The 17781-nt window shown below is 34.3% G+C and overlaps 1 protein-coding gene across 10 annotated transcripts in view; it reads left to right on the forward strand.

The window, feature by feature from the left end:
• The window catches only part of MYO6 (myosin VI), a 156508-nt gene that overhangs the window by 16866 nt on the left and 121861 nt on the right, over positions 1 to 17781 (forward strand). For 2 of the 10 annotated variants that reach the window (XM_081294322.1, XM_081294323.1), the window contains exon 2: positions 8273 to 8434. The exons of the other annotated variants lie outside the window; for them this stretch is intronic. The gene's annotated coding sequence lies outside the window, so the exon portion shown is untranslated. The remainder of the gene's footprint in view (positions 1 to 8272; positions 8435 to 17781) is intronic. 10 annotated transcript variants of the gene reach the window in all.

The raw sequence follows: 17781 nt of genomic DNA on the forward strand, positions 1-17781 counted from the left end.
CTTAGTTCAGAGTTCATTTTTTTCCTGTAAGTATTGTGAAACTAAAAAATTCAAAGTTAATTTCAGATACATTTTACATAAAACTATGACTAGAAAATAAGCATTTCTTTTTGTGATATAATGTGGATGCTGTCAGAGTTCTTCAGGGGAGAGATTTTTGAACTCTTTCCCTCAGAACTCTAGGATTAGCTTTCATTTTTTTTCACCTCTTTTTGTTCATCCAGTTGATGTGAAGTTGTTTTCTGTGATCAAATGGAGATTAAGTGAGAAAAATGAGGTAATTGGGCATTTAGTGCATAAACATTACTTAAACAACCCTCAAAATATACCCTGTTAAAAATAAGTCTCATCAGTCTGACATTTAAGAGAGTAGCATATGATTATACAAAAAGGTGAAATAATTAAGATTTTCTGGGAGATGCTAGGGATTGAACCCAGGGCTTCGTCAATGCTTAGCACACACTCAACCATTGAACTATATACATCCAGCCCCTCACTGAGTATTTTTTTTAGAGAGAATTTCTTTTCTTGGCCACCCCCCTTCCCGCTGGGGATTGAACCCAGGGTCTCATGCATACTTGGTAAGTACTTTATCTCTGAACTGTATCTCCATCCTCAAAAAGAATTTCTTTTAAAAATCATTTTATTTTGAAAATTTTTAAGCATATTCAGAAAAAGGGGAGAAGAACATATGAACAACTATGTTTTCATCATCCAGTGTCAATTCAAGCTGAACTTGTTGAACTTTTTTTTTTAATGATTTTTTCCCCTACTTATGGGTGATTTTGAATCAAATTCCAGGTATCATATAATTTCACACCTATGAATATTTGTTTATAAGAGATTATTTCTTTAAAACTTGTAATTAGGCATGTATCATGAAGTCGGGACTTGATATCTTATTTCAAACTTGGTAAGTTTGAAATAAGCTTGTCAGAAATCTTTTCTAGCCTAAACAACAAAAATCAGAAACAAACAAAAACACCTCCTTTTGATAGTGCCTTCTTTTGTGTTCCACTGCCTTATCTTTCAACTCTTTACTCTAAATTTCTGAAAAGAGAAGGGTTTCTTTGTTCACACACTGAACAACATTTCTACTTCAGTAAGTACACTAAAACAGTTAAGATTGCCAGTGCCTTTCCCATTCCAAATCCACTGATTTATTTTTAGTTGTTACCATCCTCTTTTGAACCAGTTGATGATGTTTTGACAGCCTCCTTTTGTTGCATAGTCCTGTCTCACAAAGCATTTTCTTTTTGTTTGTATGGGGATTGAACCCCAGGCCTCATGTAAGCTAGGCAAGCATACTACACCTGAGCTACATTCCCAGATCCCTACAGTATTTTCTTTCTGTATATTTTTCTCTATTGATCCTCATTCTTCCTTTAAAAATATGAGGTTTCTGGACTTGCTTTTGTTCTTTTGTACTGTTTTGTTGCAAATTTATTATTCTGTCAGATCTGGTGCTTCCTTTTTATAACAATTATATTGTAATACCCTATTACTGTACTGCAGTTAATAGACAATATAACATGAACATGCGTATTTTATATGATTATATACATGCACACAAATATATATAAAATTAATATAGTACATGAAAAGAAGTTATTAAATTACTAATTTATGTATATTAACTATTGTAATTATATTATGTGTTTTAGTATGTGAAAACTCAGGCACTACTCTACTACAAGGAATAATAAAGTGATCACATGCAACATTGTTAGGTAGAATAATCATGAATGTAGCGGGTGCAAATTAGACTAATGTATAGGTGTGTTAAGTTGATGATTCAGAAACCATGATTAACATTGTTCTGTAACATATTTTTCCAGAATGAGGAACACCTTTTGGTAAGTTTCCAAATAAATAGCAGAATTTATGTAGTATTATATTTCTAGAAATCTCAGTGTATAATTAAAACAATATAAAGTATTTTGAATATATGTCTACATATATTGGATTAGATTCTGGGCTCGCCTATCTTAAGTTTGCTGATAATTTTGCTTTCAATATGTTTTTGAAATCAGTAGAAAGTACTTGACCCCTACCGATAGGAGTTGGGCCAATTTGGAGCATCCTGGGTTCTCTGGTCTACGTGGGTTCTAATTTAAATACAAGAAATTTTCTTTATTTTACAAAAGAATGTTTCTCCCTAGATATAAATCATTTATCTTTACACCAGCAAGGGATAGTGATTGTGGAACTGAGCAAAGGTTAGTAGCATATTATTGCCATAAAATATATGAATTATTTTGCTATAGAGAGGTTACCATAAAGATACATCAATTCCATTAAAAATACATTTGAGGGCTGGGGTTGTGGCTCAGTGGTGGAGCGCTTGCCTCACACCTGTAAGGCACTGGGTTTGATCTTCAGCACCACGTAAAAATAAATAAACAAAATAAAAATATTATGTCTATATCTAAAGAAATAAAAAAAAATTTGAAAATAGCAGTAAATAATTTTTTGTACTGCTTATTAGTATAAAGTTTTGTACTGTAGTTAGTATTTGAACTTATAAACTACCACCCCTTTAGTTTTATAGGCATTTTCTAACAACTATTGTTTGTGTGATTGAAAGCTAGATACCTTTCAATTGATCTATATATACAAATTATTTGATGTCAAACGAACAGTTTAGCTGTCTTTTAATGGTTAAAGTAATTGAACATTTTAGTGTTGACTGGATGGTATAGATGACCTTACTTAAGAAATATGTTGATACATAGCTGGGCATGAGGATGCATGCCTATAGTCCAGCTATTCTGGAAGCTGAGACAGGAGGATAGCAAGTTCAGGACAAGCCTGGGTAACTTAGTAAGATCCGTCTCAAAATCCAAAACAAACAAACCAAAAAACAGGGGTGGGGATATAGCTAACTGCTTGCCTTGCGTGTGAAGTCCTAGGTTCAATCCCCAGTACCACCAAAAAATACAGACATATACATACCCACACATGTGTAGTATATAATCTCAAACTTTTTTTTTTATGTTTGTTGTTAGTAGGGATGGACCCCAGGAAACTTTACCACTGACCTACATCTCCAGCTCTTTTTAATTTTTTATCTTGAGAAGGTCTCCCTATGCTTCCGAGGCTGGCCTCCAACTTGCAATCCTCTTGGCTGGATCTGCGAGGGATTGCAGGCGTGCACCACCACGCCCCGTAAACGGAGCGCTGTAGTATATAATCTAAGAATTGATGAACAAAAAGGAAAGAAATGAATATATATTTTCACTCAGGATACATTTGTCAGTTCTTCACCAGAGCTTACAAACATAATTTGGTTACTAGATGATAAATGTATTTTCTGTAAATGAAATTTAAGGGAAATAAATTAGTTATATAATCATAGTACCTAAACAATTAAAAATTCCCCCAAATTGTATAAGACAACATGAAATGATTCCTTTATTCATTTTTCCAATATAAATGAGAATTTGGAATGACTTTCCAGATAATTATTGTATCAATATGAAAATGATTGAATTTAAACTTGGCATTGTCAGAAGTCAGAGAATAGAATTCTAGGTTAAGATGGCTGTACTACAGTCTACTCATTAATCCCAGATCTTGGAGGATAGGACTGAGATGTCAACACTTTCTTAGAAGTTCCCAGGTCATTTCAATCCGCAATTTCCCCTTCCTTTCCCTTCCCTTTGCTTCTTTCTTATCTCAAGTATTATAAATATTTGTCTTTTTTAACATAATAAAATGATTATGGATTTCTGTATCTTTTTTTAAGGTTAATATAATTTTTTTCATTGTAGATGGACACAATATCTTTATTTATTCATCTATTTTTATGTGGTGCTGAGGATCAAACCCAGTGACTCACATGTGTGAGGCAAGTGCTCTACCACTGAGCCCCAGCCCCAGCCCAATGTCAATATAATTTAAAAGCATCATAATTTAGTATTTTTGTATTTTAGTTCAGTGAATTTATATTAAATGTAGCTCTATACAAATTTACATAATTGATAAACTCTCTATAACCAATAGCTTGAATGAATTTATATATTTTTTTCATGCATTGTGTATGGTCTTTCTACCACTAAATTGCTGACATCCCTTTAGTCTCCATTGGATATTTTTTCTATTAGAGAGTGAATGTAATGTGGTGTTTATGTGACTGTTAGCTCTTTAAATACTGAAATACTCAAGTAATGTGGCTTTATTTTTCATGTAGCACTTGTCTTCTACATTTTTTTAAATATTTATTTTTTAGTTTTAGATGGACACAATATCTTTATTTTACATTCATGTGGTGCTGAGGATCAAACCCAGTGCATCATACATGGTAGGCGAGTACTCTACCACTGAGCCACAACCCCAACTCCTTGTCTTCTACATTTTGAGACATGGCTTAAGTAACAGTTAAAATTGTAGGATGTATTTCTTAGAAATTTTCCTTAATGAGGAAAATCAAGGAAACAAATTCTACTGAACCTTCTAATCCCCTCTCCCCTACTTCTGAGAAATGGTGCGTTAAAACTTGGAAAGTTTAGATAGGGAATTATTTTATGTATACAAGATTATACTTTGATGTTATTGTTTATGCATTGTCAAGAAGGTGCTGTTCATGCAGTGCTTTGTTGCATCCCAGTAGACCAATGAGTTCTCACCAATAAATATGATCCTCCTAGGACTAGGAGTTTGTAGTTGCTGTTTTGCCACTGGTGAGATTAAAGTCTGTATAGTAACTGGGTGAGCAAATTCTTCTGTGTTTAGTGAAAGGCGAGGAAGATTGTAGGTCACCTCTGGGTCAGGAACACATACAGAAGGTACTGCTGCCTTGGTTTCCAGCTCTGGGGTTAGGTTGGCCCTTGTCCCTGGATGTTTCGAATGAGATGCGTTGGCAACTGTCCAGATTCCTTCTCAGGTTCCAGGCCTTTTGGCTCCTCTGAGGGCAGGATATGGGGATAGCAGCACCTAGGGTGGATGCCTGTGTTGCCAAAGATCAGTCTCCTGCCTTGAGAGCTGTGCTACTTATCTGTTGTAAGTCTGGGAGCAAACAACCAAATACAGGTCAGGAAGAGCATATGACTTGAAAAAGAATCTACTCCTTTTAAAATTAGTTCAAGTCCTGAGCTTTATTCTGATATGTGTTTAATGTTATTTTGTTAACAGTGTTGATGCCTAGTAATGTATTTGTTTGAGGGAATATGGAGCATCTAAAAAACTATTGCAACCCTTATAAAGAAATGGAAAGTGACTTTTTAATGGAGTTGACCAATGTATTCCTAGTAAAAGTAATTAGTAACATTTATAAGGTAGTTTGAGGCCTGATATGTAAAGCACACCAATGTTTTGTTTTGTTTTCATGGAATGCATAGCATATCCTTGCTTTAAGGTTTTATTTTACTCATCTTTTAATATTCAATTCAAAATGGATTCTCTGTCCTTTGTCCTGGTCTTGTCCTTCTCTTTCCCCCACCTCGTGCATACTTTGTGTCAGCACTTTAAACATTGTGCATTGCAGGGTACTTGTCTTTCTTTTTCAGGAGATTTTATTCTTGTGTCTTCAGGGATCAGTACTTTGCCCTGTTGTAAAGTTTGCTCAATAAATGTCTAGTTAGTAAATAATTCTGTCATAAGTTTTAACTGTGAATATATTGTCTAACTCTTTTAAACATTATTTTCTCCTAATATAAATTTTAGGCCAGATTTGGGATGGTTAAGATAAAGATCGACCTTACTGTTTTTAATTGCTGCATGGTGTTCTGTAGTCCAAACTCAGTATAGTTTATTAAACCATTCTCTTTAATCATAGGCATTTAGATTGTTTCCTGTTTTTCACTCTTAACAGTGCTACAAAAATATGTTTTGTGCATACTGAACAGTGCTGTTCAGGGGATTTACAGGTTATAGACTCAGTGAAAGAACAACTCAATGTGAACTATAGTTTTTATCAACTGTGATGGGTAAAAAAAGTATTTAATTCTTTCAATTACATATATATGTATACACACACACACACATATATATATATATATAGGAGAAAAATATCATACTATAATTTCAAAAATGTGTAAAATATGGTTTTCTGGCCTAGTTCTTTACACAGATATTGTTGACCCTTTGAAACGTAAGACTTTCTGTTTAAAAGGTTATTAAAAAGCTGAATTTATGATTTTTATGAAGAAACACTAATTTCCCCACCCCCAGTTCATTTTAGTTTAATATTTATTTGACTCAAGCTGTAATGCAGAGGAAAAAAACTATTTTTTGCTTTTCAGTTTCTGGAATCAGATTATTTGGAGGCTAAGACCTTGGAAAACATTTTGAAACTTTACAGAAAACACAGTGTGTTTAATGAAATATGGAACAAAGATATATTATAATTCTGATTTAGTGGAATTCATAAATAAGTATAAATTTCAAGTGGTTTAGAAAGCAAGCAAGTGGTGTATTACTTAGAATTCAAGTATATTTGGGAATGGAGCCTTTGCATTATGCTTAATTATTTTGTATTTGCCTTTGTAGTTTTGGTTAGTTAGTGGTATGATATATATGACAAGCTAACTGAAACAAATTGGAATGTGATATTAAAAGGAAATGATTTTAAAATACCCAAGATGAACATGGTGTCACATACCTACAGTTCCAGCTGTTGAGAAATTGAGGCAGGAGGATTGCTGCAGTCCAAGAGCTCAGGGCCAGCCTGGGGAGCATAATGAGACCCCAACAAAAAATAAAACAAAAAAAAGCTATGAAATACCCAGTCAAGTTTGTAAATAATTATCTCTGACATAATTTTTTTTTGTTTTAAAAAATATTTTGATCATAAAATATCTATAATGGTCAAAGTCTAAAGCAATTTACAAATATTGTACAATGTAGTATATTTTCTTCTCCCTTTTGTGGTTTTTGGAGAACTCTGCACTAAATGATCCATTTTATTTAATTGCTATATGGTATTCAGTTATATGTTTTATATTGATTTAGTGAGTAAAGAATAGCTTTAACAAATTTCTCCTTCCACTTTTTCTGTTTCCTTGAGAGGGGAAAAAAATGCTTTAAAAGGATTAAGTTTATCATTCTCATTATTCATACTGCCATTTGACTTTGTTTGCTAATTAAGTTCTTACTAAAAATGCTTTTTTAAAAAATTACACTTTAAAGATCTGTATATTTACATATTCTAATTGATGAAGTTGCCTTTAATTTTTTTTAATGAAGCATTTTTTTTACACAATATCTTTATTTTATTTATTTTTATGTGGTGCTGAGGATTGAACCCAGTGCCTCACATGTGTGAGGCAAGCGTACTACCACTGAGCCACAACCCAAGCCTCCAAGTTGCCTTTAATTTTTGACATTTTATTGTTAGTTTTACCTTAGGAACTCTATGTTATATTCATTAAAATTTGGGGGTAAAGGCAGTGATTGCATTATTAAAATAGAACACTGTGATATAAAAAAGATTACTCTAGCTTGTTTTAACTTTTTTATTATTCACAGAGACAAGGTAAGGTATATGCTAGTTTTGAAATCTTGTAGGGATAAACTAATAAGATATATGTCTGCTTCCTCAAAAACTTTAATCTGGGGCAGGGGTTGTGGCTCAGCGGTAGAGCGCTTGCCTAGCATCTGCGAGGGACTGGGTTCGATTCTCAGCACCACGTAAAAATAAATAAAGATATTAAAAAAAAACTTTAATCTTAGCATTTGAGACTATATTGTTTAAAACTATGTTTAGCTACTTCGGTTGAAGACGACATTTACTATTTATGTGTTCAGTCAATAATATTTAATAATTTCCAATACATGATATATAGTACTGTATCAGTTGTTGGTTGTTCATGGATAAGCAAGGCATGGTTCTTGTCTGAAGCACTGAGATTAAAATTAAACAATGAAGTATAAGACAAAGCAGGAAGAAACAAGTGGTATAAATAAATTTAAAAGCAGTTTCAGAGAAAGGACTGTCTAATCCTGAGAAGGTTTATGGTGGAAAACACCACGGAGGAGGAGAAATTTGCTTAATTTTTGGAGCAGTGGATAGAAATGCCCTGAAGAACAGAGGAGAGACCTCTCTGGCAGGAGGAGTGTGAATTGTGTGTATGCAATGGTGACTCTTTCTGTGATTGGCTCACAGTCTATGTGCAAGTGCAGAGGATACACCTAGAGAATTAGACCCAGACAGTGTGGTGAGACTGATACCTCTTGAGTGTCTCCACCTTCTCCACATAGAGATGACATGCTGATCTCTGCTGGTGATAACTAAGCTTTCCCGGTTTTCAGGATTGCCTTGTGTTTCCTCTAGTGTCACTTAGAGAAACGTTCTATTCAAGATAAGACAAGACAAAAGGATGGTACCGGGGAGTGGTGTGTCATCTAAACTGTACAAGGACAGATGAGGATCTGTGCTGGAGTTTGGAGGGACACTAATTATTCTGAGTAACCTTACTCCAAATATTAAAGTGAGGTGAGTGTTGTAAAATGCAGGCAGGATATGGAGATAACTTTGGAATTGGTTTCTTAGATCTTTGGCTCCATAGAATTTTTAATAAACATTTTCCTTTATATTCTGAATCTTAGTTATTGTTGGACATTTTGTTGGAAGTTAGTGATGAGTTGAAATGTAATTAGTATTTATAAATGAGCTTTATTTATGTCAGTTTAAAGTACTTTATGTTGTTCTGGATTTATCTTGGTTTCTGTCCCTTCTTTCAATATTGTTACACTCAAGATGATGGTATCTTCTTGTTGCTGCTTCCACAGAATTTTTAAAAAATCCTTTCTCTATAACTGTTTAAAATGAAAAGTAGAAAGATTTATACTTCAGTCATTTATACAATGAGTATTACAAATCTCTAATTTCTTCTTTGCCTTCTGTACATTTGGTTTACCATGCTACACAGCTTAACATATTCTTAGCTGGCTTGTTGCTTTGGTTACTAGACTATTCATCCTTGCTCTGATATCCCATCCCTAGATTCAGGTTTCCTTTCTCCTCTTCTCATTTAAGCCTGTTTTCCATCTGTCCTTGTTTCATTGCCCCATATTCATTATTTTTGTACTTACTTTCTCTTAAATTGAAAATAGATTCTCTCTGTTTGTCCTAGGATTCTGACTCTTCATGGATCTCTCTGAAATCTACTTGTTGAGAATTTAACTTTTCACAAAAGAACAAATGATAGTCTTTGATAAGACCATCAGCTTTAGTTTCTTGCCTTAAAGTGTTTCTAGTTTTCTCTGTCCTTTGGGAAACAGCCTACAAGGATAAGGTCTTGTTTTGATTTTGAATAGAAATATTGCATGGATCTCATGGTTGGGTTCACTAAACTGGTAACCCAACTTGTGAAATTAGGACCATGAAATAAACTTGTTAAATGTGACTTTTCAGTATTCCTCTCTTTGTCTTGTCCTGTATTTTGGTGACACTTATAGGATGGAATTCTTTGTTTTCATTATAAAATATATCATAGAAGTGTAGTGATGCACGTCATTTTATAACTCATTATATTTTAGTATTCAGTGCACACTTTTATTTGTTCTTTAAATATAGGTTCATCATATATATAATGTTTTTCATTATATAAATTTTCCCTTATTCACTGAAGTTTTATTGGGTACCAACCAAATGCCAGGCTCTTGCAATTTGGGAAAAGGGAGAGAGAGAGATGTAAATTAATACAATCTGTTTTTTTTCATAAATATAAGTAAATTCTGTGTAATATGGAAATTGCATTGGTTCATATGTGATTCTTCCTAAGAAATTAATTTATTAAAGCACAGAGTAGTAGGCTTTTTCATTTTGAAGAATAAAGTTATAGCAGCAAATAAACCATAAGAAAAGCTGAAAATTCTGCTAATGTGCATTCTTTTGGGGAAGTCTGTGTCGTGTAGTAATTAAGAATACAGGGGTTGGGGTTGTGGCTCAACAGTAGAGTGCTCGCCTAGCACATGCAGGGTGCTGGGTTCAATCCTCAGAACCACACAAAAATAAAATAAAGATATTGTGTCCAATACAACTAAAAAACAAAATATTAAAAAAAAAGAATACAGGCTCTTGTGGTAGAATGCTTGCCTAGCTCGTGTGAGGCATTGGGTTCAATCCCCAGCACCACATAAAAAAACTAAATAAACAAAATGAAGGTATTATGTTCATCTACAACTAAAAATATTTTTTTAAAAAGAAATTTAAAGAAAGAATACAGACTCTTAATTTGTAAGATTTACACATTTTCTTTTAAAATTAACATATTTATATTAAGGGGTACATTATGATATTTCAGTGTATGTACAATGTATAGTGACAATCAGAGTAATTAGTATTTTAGTCTTCTCAAATATTATTCTTCCTATGTGTTGGGAACTTTTAAAGTCTTCTCTGGTTACTTTGAAATATATAATAAATATGTAGATTTATAAACCATCTATATGTAATTTTGCATATGATAAAAGATTGAGCTCAAATTTCATTCCCCACCAAATGGATATTCAGCTTTCCTAGTAGCATTGGTTGAAAAGTTCATATTATTCTATATTGATTACTTTTGTTGTAAATTAAGTACATATTCATATGTATAAATACTTGTATCTACATGGGATGACTAGATCATGTGACAGTTCTGTTTCATTTTTTTTTTTTTTTTTTGTACCAGGGGTTGAACTCAGGGGCACTTAACCACTGAGTCACATCCCCAGCCCTTTTTTGTAATTTTATTTAGAGTCAAGGTCTCACTGCATTGTTTAGGGCCTTGATAAGTTGCTGAGGCTGGCTTTGAACTTGTGATCCTCCTGAGCTGCTGGGATTACAGGCATGTGCCACCACACCTGGCTCTGTTTTCAGTGTTTTGAGGAACCTCCATACTCCTCCATAATGACTCTACTAATTTATATTCCCACCAGCAGCATGTAAGAGTTTCCCTTTCTCTTCATCCTTGCCTCTCTGTGTGTGTGTGTGTGTGTGTGTGTGTGTGTGTGTTTCTGCTGTTGGGGGTTGAACCCAGGGCCTCATGCATGTAAGGCACATGCTCTGCCACTGAGCTATACATATGACTCCACTTTTTAAATTTTTAATTGTAGCCATCCTAACTAGGGTGAGTAAAGTTCTGGAACAAAACAGAAGAAATATTTCAAAATATTGGTATAGGCAAAGGATTTTTTATAAGATCCAAAAAACACAGGCAATGAAAATAAAATTAGAAAAATGAAATTGCCTTAAACTGAGAACCTTCTTCACAGTAAAGGAAACAATCTACAGAATGGAGAAAATATTTACAAACTATTCATCTGGCAGAAGATTAATATATAGCATATATAAGGAACTCATAAATAGGAAACAAACAAATTTTTTTCCAATAAAGAAAATCCAGATGAAGAAATATCCCTTTCTCATTTCTGAGAAATGAGAAATACTAACATCCTATACTTACACTTTGTTTTCTTTGTGGTACTAGGGATTGAACCCAGGGCATTTGCATGCTAGGTAAGGGCTCTGCCAACAAACTATGCCCCCAACTCTTTTTCCTGAAATATTTTTTAGTGTAAATTACAGGCTTACCTACTGCCCACTTGCCTGTAAACAGTTCAGAGTGAGTGTCTTTATTAGGAAATACAGAATAACATATATTAACAAATACCAGAATCATTCTTCAATCTGACCAAGTAACAATTATCAGTGCTATTATTTTAAAATCTGCAGACCAGATTCAAGGTTCACAGTTTGTCCTAGATATGGCATTCATAGCAAAGGTAAATCCCAGATAATGTGTTGCATTTACTTGTCACATGCTTTTGTCTTCTGTCATCCGGAACAGTTTTTTTTTTTTTTTTTTATCTTTCTTTGTGTTTCATGGCCTTCAAATATTTGAAGCAGTTGGGTAGTTATTATGTATAATGCCTCTCAATTGGGGTTTGTTTAATATTTCCTCAAAGAGACGTTCAGATTATACATTTTTGGTGGAATACAGTTGAAGTGATATGTTGCATGAAACAGAACTTTTTATTGTTTGGTTTAAGGTGGTGACTGTCACCTTATATGTAAAATTATTATTATTTTTGTGCTTATAATTAATAAGTATGTGTTTTAGGGGATATGTACTTTTTTTTTTTTAAGGGACAAGCCACATCCAAATTATAGCAAAAGGTGACATCAGAATAGAGACCAGAACATTTGGAAACAATGTCCCTGGGAAGGGTTTTCAGACAGAGAAACAGCAAGTGGAAAGGGCCTGGCCTAGTTCACTTGGCCTAGTTCACTTAGACTGTAATATTTTTCCTTATTTTAAAAAATTGGTGCATTAGTTGTACATGATGGTGGGATTTATTGTTACATATTTATGCATGCACACAATACAACAATGTAATTTGGACAATATCAATCCACAGTTTTTTAACTTTCCCTCCCTTTCTCTTACCTCCGGGTCCCTTTCCTCTATATTCTGGGGAGATGCATGTATTTTTGAAATTAGATTTATTCTTAGGTGTTTGCTGTTTTTGATGCTATGATAAATGTTATTTAAAAAAATTAACTATAATTTTAATTCTAATTCTTTATTGTTGTGTATAAAAATGTCATTCATTTCTGTACATTGATTTTTAAACCCCAGACTTACAATTCACTTATTATTTATTATATGGAAAAATATTTTCTTGGCATTCAAACCTGTCTGCACATAGCATTGTTTTACTGCTTCCTTTTCAGTACTTATCTTTCTTTCTTTTTCTTGCCTTTTTTGCATTGACCTCAAGTAAATGTTGAATAGAAGTGGTGAGCAGGCCTCCTTACCTTGTTTCTGTTCCTAAAGGGAAGGTGTTTCATGTTTTACTGATAAATATGATATTTTGTTTTCCATAGACGACTATATTAAACCAAGGAATTTTCATTCTCTTCCTAGTTTGCTGAGGGTCTTTTTCTTTAATCAGAATTGGCTATTGAATTTTATCAGACTTTTATGCTATTAATGCAGTAAATTCTAATTTTTTTAGGTCTTTTTTTGTGTTTCATGGCCTTCAAATATATGAAGCAGTTGGGTAGTTATTATGTATAATGCCTCTCAATTGGGGTTTGTCTAATATTTACAAGATTTCTTTTTTTAATTAGAGTTTTACAGTTAAGTTCATTCCAACAAACTCATGCATAGAATTCAATTTCAGTTCATGATCCTCTGTTTTCTCTCCTCTTTCTTCCTGTTTTTCCTCCCTTCTCCCATTCTGCTGCTTCTACTCTTTTAGACTTCCTTTCACTGGTCTATTAATTTATATTTGATTGGCTCTTTCTCCCTATGCATAAAGGTGAAGTTCTTTATTGAATAATGGGATTTTTTAAAGAATTCAGTCTTCATTGCCTCCCCTTACCCATCACTCCACTATCCCTTTCTTTTGGGGAAAAAAAAACAACTTATTTTTTAGTTGTAGGTGGACACAATACCTTTATTTTATTTTTATGTGGTGCTGAGCATCAAACCCAGTGCCTCATGCTGCATGCTAGGCGAGCATTCTTTCCTCTAAGTCACAACCCCAGCCCTCCACTGTCTCTTGATCTCCTTCTTCTGTATTATCGATTTTTCTCTTTGTTATCCTATTCTTCTCTCCTCTTTCCTTTATTTTGCTCTAGATTCTGCATATGAGAGAAAACATTCAATCTTTGAGTGAGTCTAATGTTTGTTTTTAAAGTTTCATTTATTTTAAGTCCTTTGGATATAGACCGGGGAGTGGGGATAGCTGGGTCAAAAATCAGTATACTATAGTAATGAAGCCACATCAATTTTTATGATCAGTTCACAGTAGCTAAACTGTGGAAGCAACGTAGATGCCCTTCAATAGATGAATGGATAAAGAAACTGTGATATAGATACATAATGGAATATTACTCAGCATTAAAAGAAAATAAATTTATGGCATTTACAGGTAAATGGATCGAGTTGGAGAATATCATGCTATATGAAGTACACCAATTCCAAATAACCAAAGGCTGAGGATGCTGATCCATAATGGGGAGAAGAATGGGAAAAATGGAGGAACTTTGATGGGGCAAAGGGAAAGGAGGGGCGGGAGGGGGTATGGAGACAGGAAAGATGGCGCAATGTGATGGACGTCATTACCCTAGGTACATGATGACTGCTCATATGGTGCGACACTATATTGTGTACAACCAGAGAAATGAAAAGTTGTGCTGCAGTTGTGTAGAGTGAATCAAAATGCATTGTGCTGTCACATATACCTAATTAAAATAAATAAATAAATTAATTTTTAAAAAGTTACATTTATTGAGGTACAGTGTGCAGATAGTAAAATTTACCTCTTTGGGAATATATTTTAAGATGCAGAATAGTTCTGTTTTTCTAAAAAGTTACTTCATTCTTCATTTTAGTCAGTTCCATTCCCCTATGTTAGTTTCTAAGAACCACTTATATAATGTTTTCTATTATACAGATTTTATTTCTTTAAGTTTATAAACTATTAATTTTTTATCTCATTTGTTATTTTAGATTAATTTAGCCTGTTCTAGAACTTTACATAAATGGACTCTTATGCTATATATTCCTTGTTTCTGGTGACTTTCACTTAGCATACTGTTTTTGAGAATCATTCATGTCATTGTGGTTATTAGTAATAGTTTAGTACTATTTATTTCTGAGTAGTTTTCCATTGTATAGTTATGTATTTATCTCTTCGCCTGTTGAATTGTTTCAAGTTTTGGGCAGTTACCAGTAAAACTGCTATAACTATTCACATGTGAGATCGTTATGCGGATGACATTTCTCTTGGGTAGGTCATATTGAACATCCCTAATCTGAAATCTGAAATGTCAGAATCCAAAACTTTTGAGTGCCAACACAATGGCACAAGTGGAAAATTCTACACTTGACCTTGTGGGATGGGCACAGTCAAAACTTCCTTACAAATATTGTAAAAAATCACTGTTAGACTATGTGTACACATAAATGAATTTTGTGTTCTGATTTGGGTCCCATCTCCAAGATTGTTTGTTATGTATTATGCAGATCTTTCAAAAGCGAAAAAAAGTCTGATATGTGAAACACTTCTAATCAGAAGCATTTCAAATAGGTGATACTTATCCTGTTCCTGGGGGTAGGATTTCCAGTAATATGGCAAACAATATGAAAGAGTTCAATTCTTCTGCATCCTCATAGTTTAAAAAATTGTAGTCATCTGGTAGGTTTGCGGTGGTGTCTAATTGTGGTAATTCTGAACATTTTTTTCCTGGACCATTTTGACCAGAAAGAACAAGAAACAAGAAGACATTTTAGAAAACAATAGAAATAATAAACATTCTTCAGCATTGTACACCTTGTGCTTCTAGATTGATGGTGCTCTCAGAATGTGTAGCTCATGAATTCCAGCAATGTATACTTAACATATTGTCATAAAGTTTGGAGGATGAAGCCAGGATTCCCCAAACTTTAGGGTCATGGGGAGAGACAAAAGGGGGTACAAATTGTGAGGAACCTGAAAGACACATCAACTCTGGATGCTAAAAATAATTGATTATACCCTCAAAATCCAGAAGAAAAATGATTTTCAACCCAGAATTCAAGTGTGTATATTCAGTCTATCAATCAACCATAAGATAGGATAGACTTTTTAGACATGAAAGAACTCAAATATATACTCAGGTGGGAGTTATGAAGGGAAGTCCCATAATAGTAGCTGGACAGTAAGTCTGTAGAACAAACAAGGATGGTATGATTGTTGGTTACATAATCTTTTTTTTTTTTTTTCTCTTCAGTACTGGAAATTGCACTCAAGGCCTCTTATATGTTAGGCAAGCACTCTACCACTGAGCTGCATCCTCAAATGCTTTATTTTGTGACACAGTTTTGCTACATTGCCCAGACTACACTTGAATTTGAGATCCTCCTGCCTCAGCCTTCTGAACTGCTAGAATTATAAGTGTGCACCACTGTGCTTGGCTTTATATAAACCTTTTTTATTTTTATTTATTTTTTATTTTTTTATTTTTTTTTAAATTTTTTTTATTGATTATTTAAAGCATTACATAGTTCATGATATATCATCTTTCATACATTTGACTCAAATTGTGTTTTAACTCCCATTTTCACCCCAAATACAGATTGCAGAATCACATCTGTTACATATTCACATTTTTACATAATGCCATATTAGTGACTGTTGTATTCTGCTACCTTTCCTATCCCCTACTATCCCCCCTCCCCTCCCCTCCCCTCCCATCTTCCCTCTCTACCTCCCCTGCTGTTGTTCAATTCTCTCCCTCTTTTTCCTTCCCCCTTGCCCCTCATAACCTCTTATAATTTTATGTATCATTGAAGGTCTCCTACCATTTCCATGTGCTTTCCCTTCTCTCCCCGTTTCTCTCCCCCCATTCGTCTTTGTTTACTGTAGTCTTTTCCTCATGCTCTTCCTTCCTGTTCTGTTCTTAGTTGTTCTCATTATATCAAAGCAGACATTTGGCATTTGTTTTTTAGGGCTTGGCTAGCTTCACTTAGCATAATCTGTTCTAACGCCATCCATTTCCCTGCAAATTCTATGATTTTGTCATTTCTTAGTGCTGCATAATACTCCATTGTGTATATATGCCACATTTTTTTTTATCCATTCATCTATTGAGGGGCATCTAGGTTGGTTCCACAGTCTAGCTATTGTGAATTGTGCCGCTATAATCATTGATGCAGCCGTATCCCTATAGAGCGCTCTTTTAAGGTCCTCAGGGAATAGTCCGAGAAGGGCGATAGCTGGGTCAAATGGTGGATCCATTCCCAGCTTTCCCAGGAATCTCCATACTGCTTTCCAAATTGGCCTCACCATTTTGCAGCCCCACCAGCAGTGTACAAGTGTGCCCTTTTCCCCACATCCCCGCCAACACTTATTGTTGTTTGACTTCATAATGGCTGCCAATCTTACTGGAGTGAGATGGTATCTTAGGGTGGTTTTGATTTGCATTTCTCTGATTGCTAGAGATGGTGAGCATTTTTTCATGTACTTGTTGATTGATTGTATGTCCTCCTCTGAGAAGTGTCTGTTCAGGTCCTTGGCCCATTTGTTAATTGGGTTATTTGTTATCTTATTGTTTAATTTTTTGAGTTCTTTGTACATTCTGGATATTAGGGCTCTATCGGAGGTGTGGGGGGTAAAAATTTGTTCCCAGGATGTAGGCTCTCTATTTACCTCTTTTATTGTTTCTCTTGCTGAGAAAAAACTTTTTAGTTTAAGTAAGTCCCATTTGTTTATTCTTGTTGTTAACTCTTGGGCTGTGGGTGTCCTATTAAGGAATTTGGAGCCCGACCCCACAATATGTAAATCGTATCCAACTTTTTCTTCTATCAGACGCAGTGTCTCTGATTTGATATCTAGCTCCCTGATCCATTTTGAGTTAATTTTTGTGGATGGCGAGAGAAAGGGATTCAATTTCATTTTGTTGCATATGGATTTCCAATTTTCCCAGCACCATTTGTTGAAGATGCTATCCTTCCTCCATTGCATGCTTTTAGCCCCTTTATCAAATATAAGATAGTTGTAACTTTGTGGATTAGTCTCTGTGTCTTCTATTCTGTACCATTGGTCCACCTGCCCCTTTTGGTACCAGTACCATGCTGTTTTTGTTACTATTGCTTTGTAGTACAGTTTGACCTCCGGTATCGCTATACCTCCAGATTCACACTTCCTGCTTAGAATTGCTTTTGCTATTCTGGGTCTTTTGTTTTTCCATATGAATTTCATGATTGCTTTGTCTATTTCTTCAAGATATGCCATTGGAATTTTGATTGGCATCGCATTAAACCTGTAGAGAACTTTGGGTAATATCGCCATTTTGATGATGTT

This window comes from Spermophilus citellus, assembly GCF_964194105.1.
Source record: "Spermophilus citellus genome assembly, chromosome: 5".
Classification (NCBI taxonomy): Eukaryota; Metazoa; Chordata; class Mammalia; order Rodentia; family Sciuridae; genus Spermophilus; species Spermophilus citellus.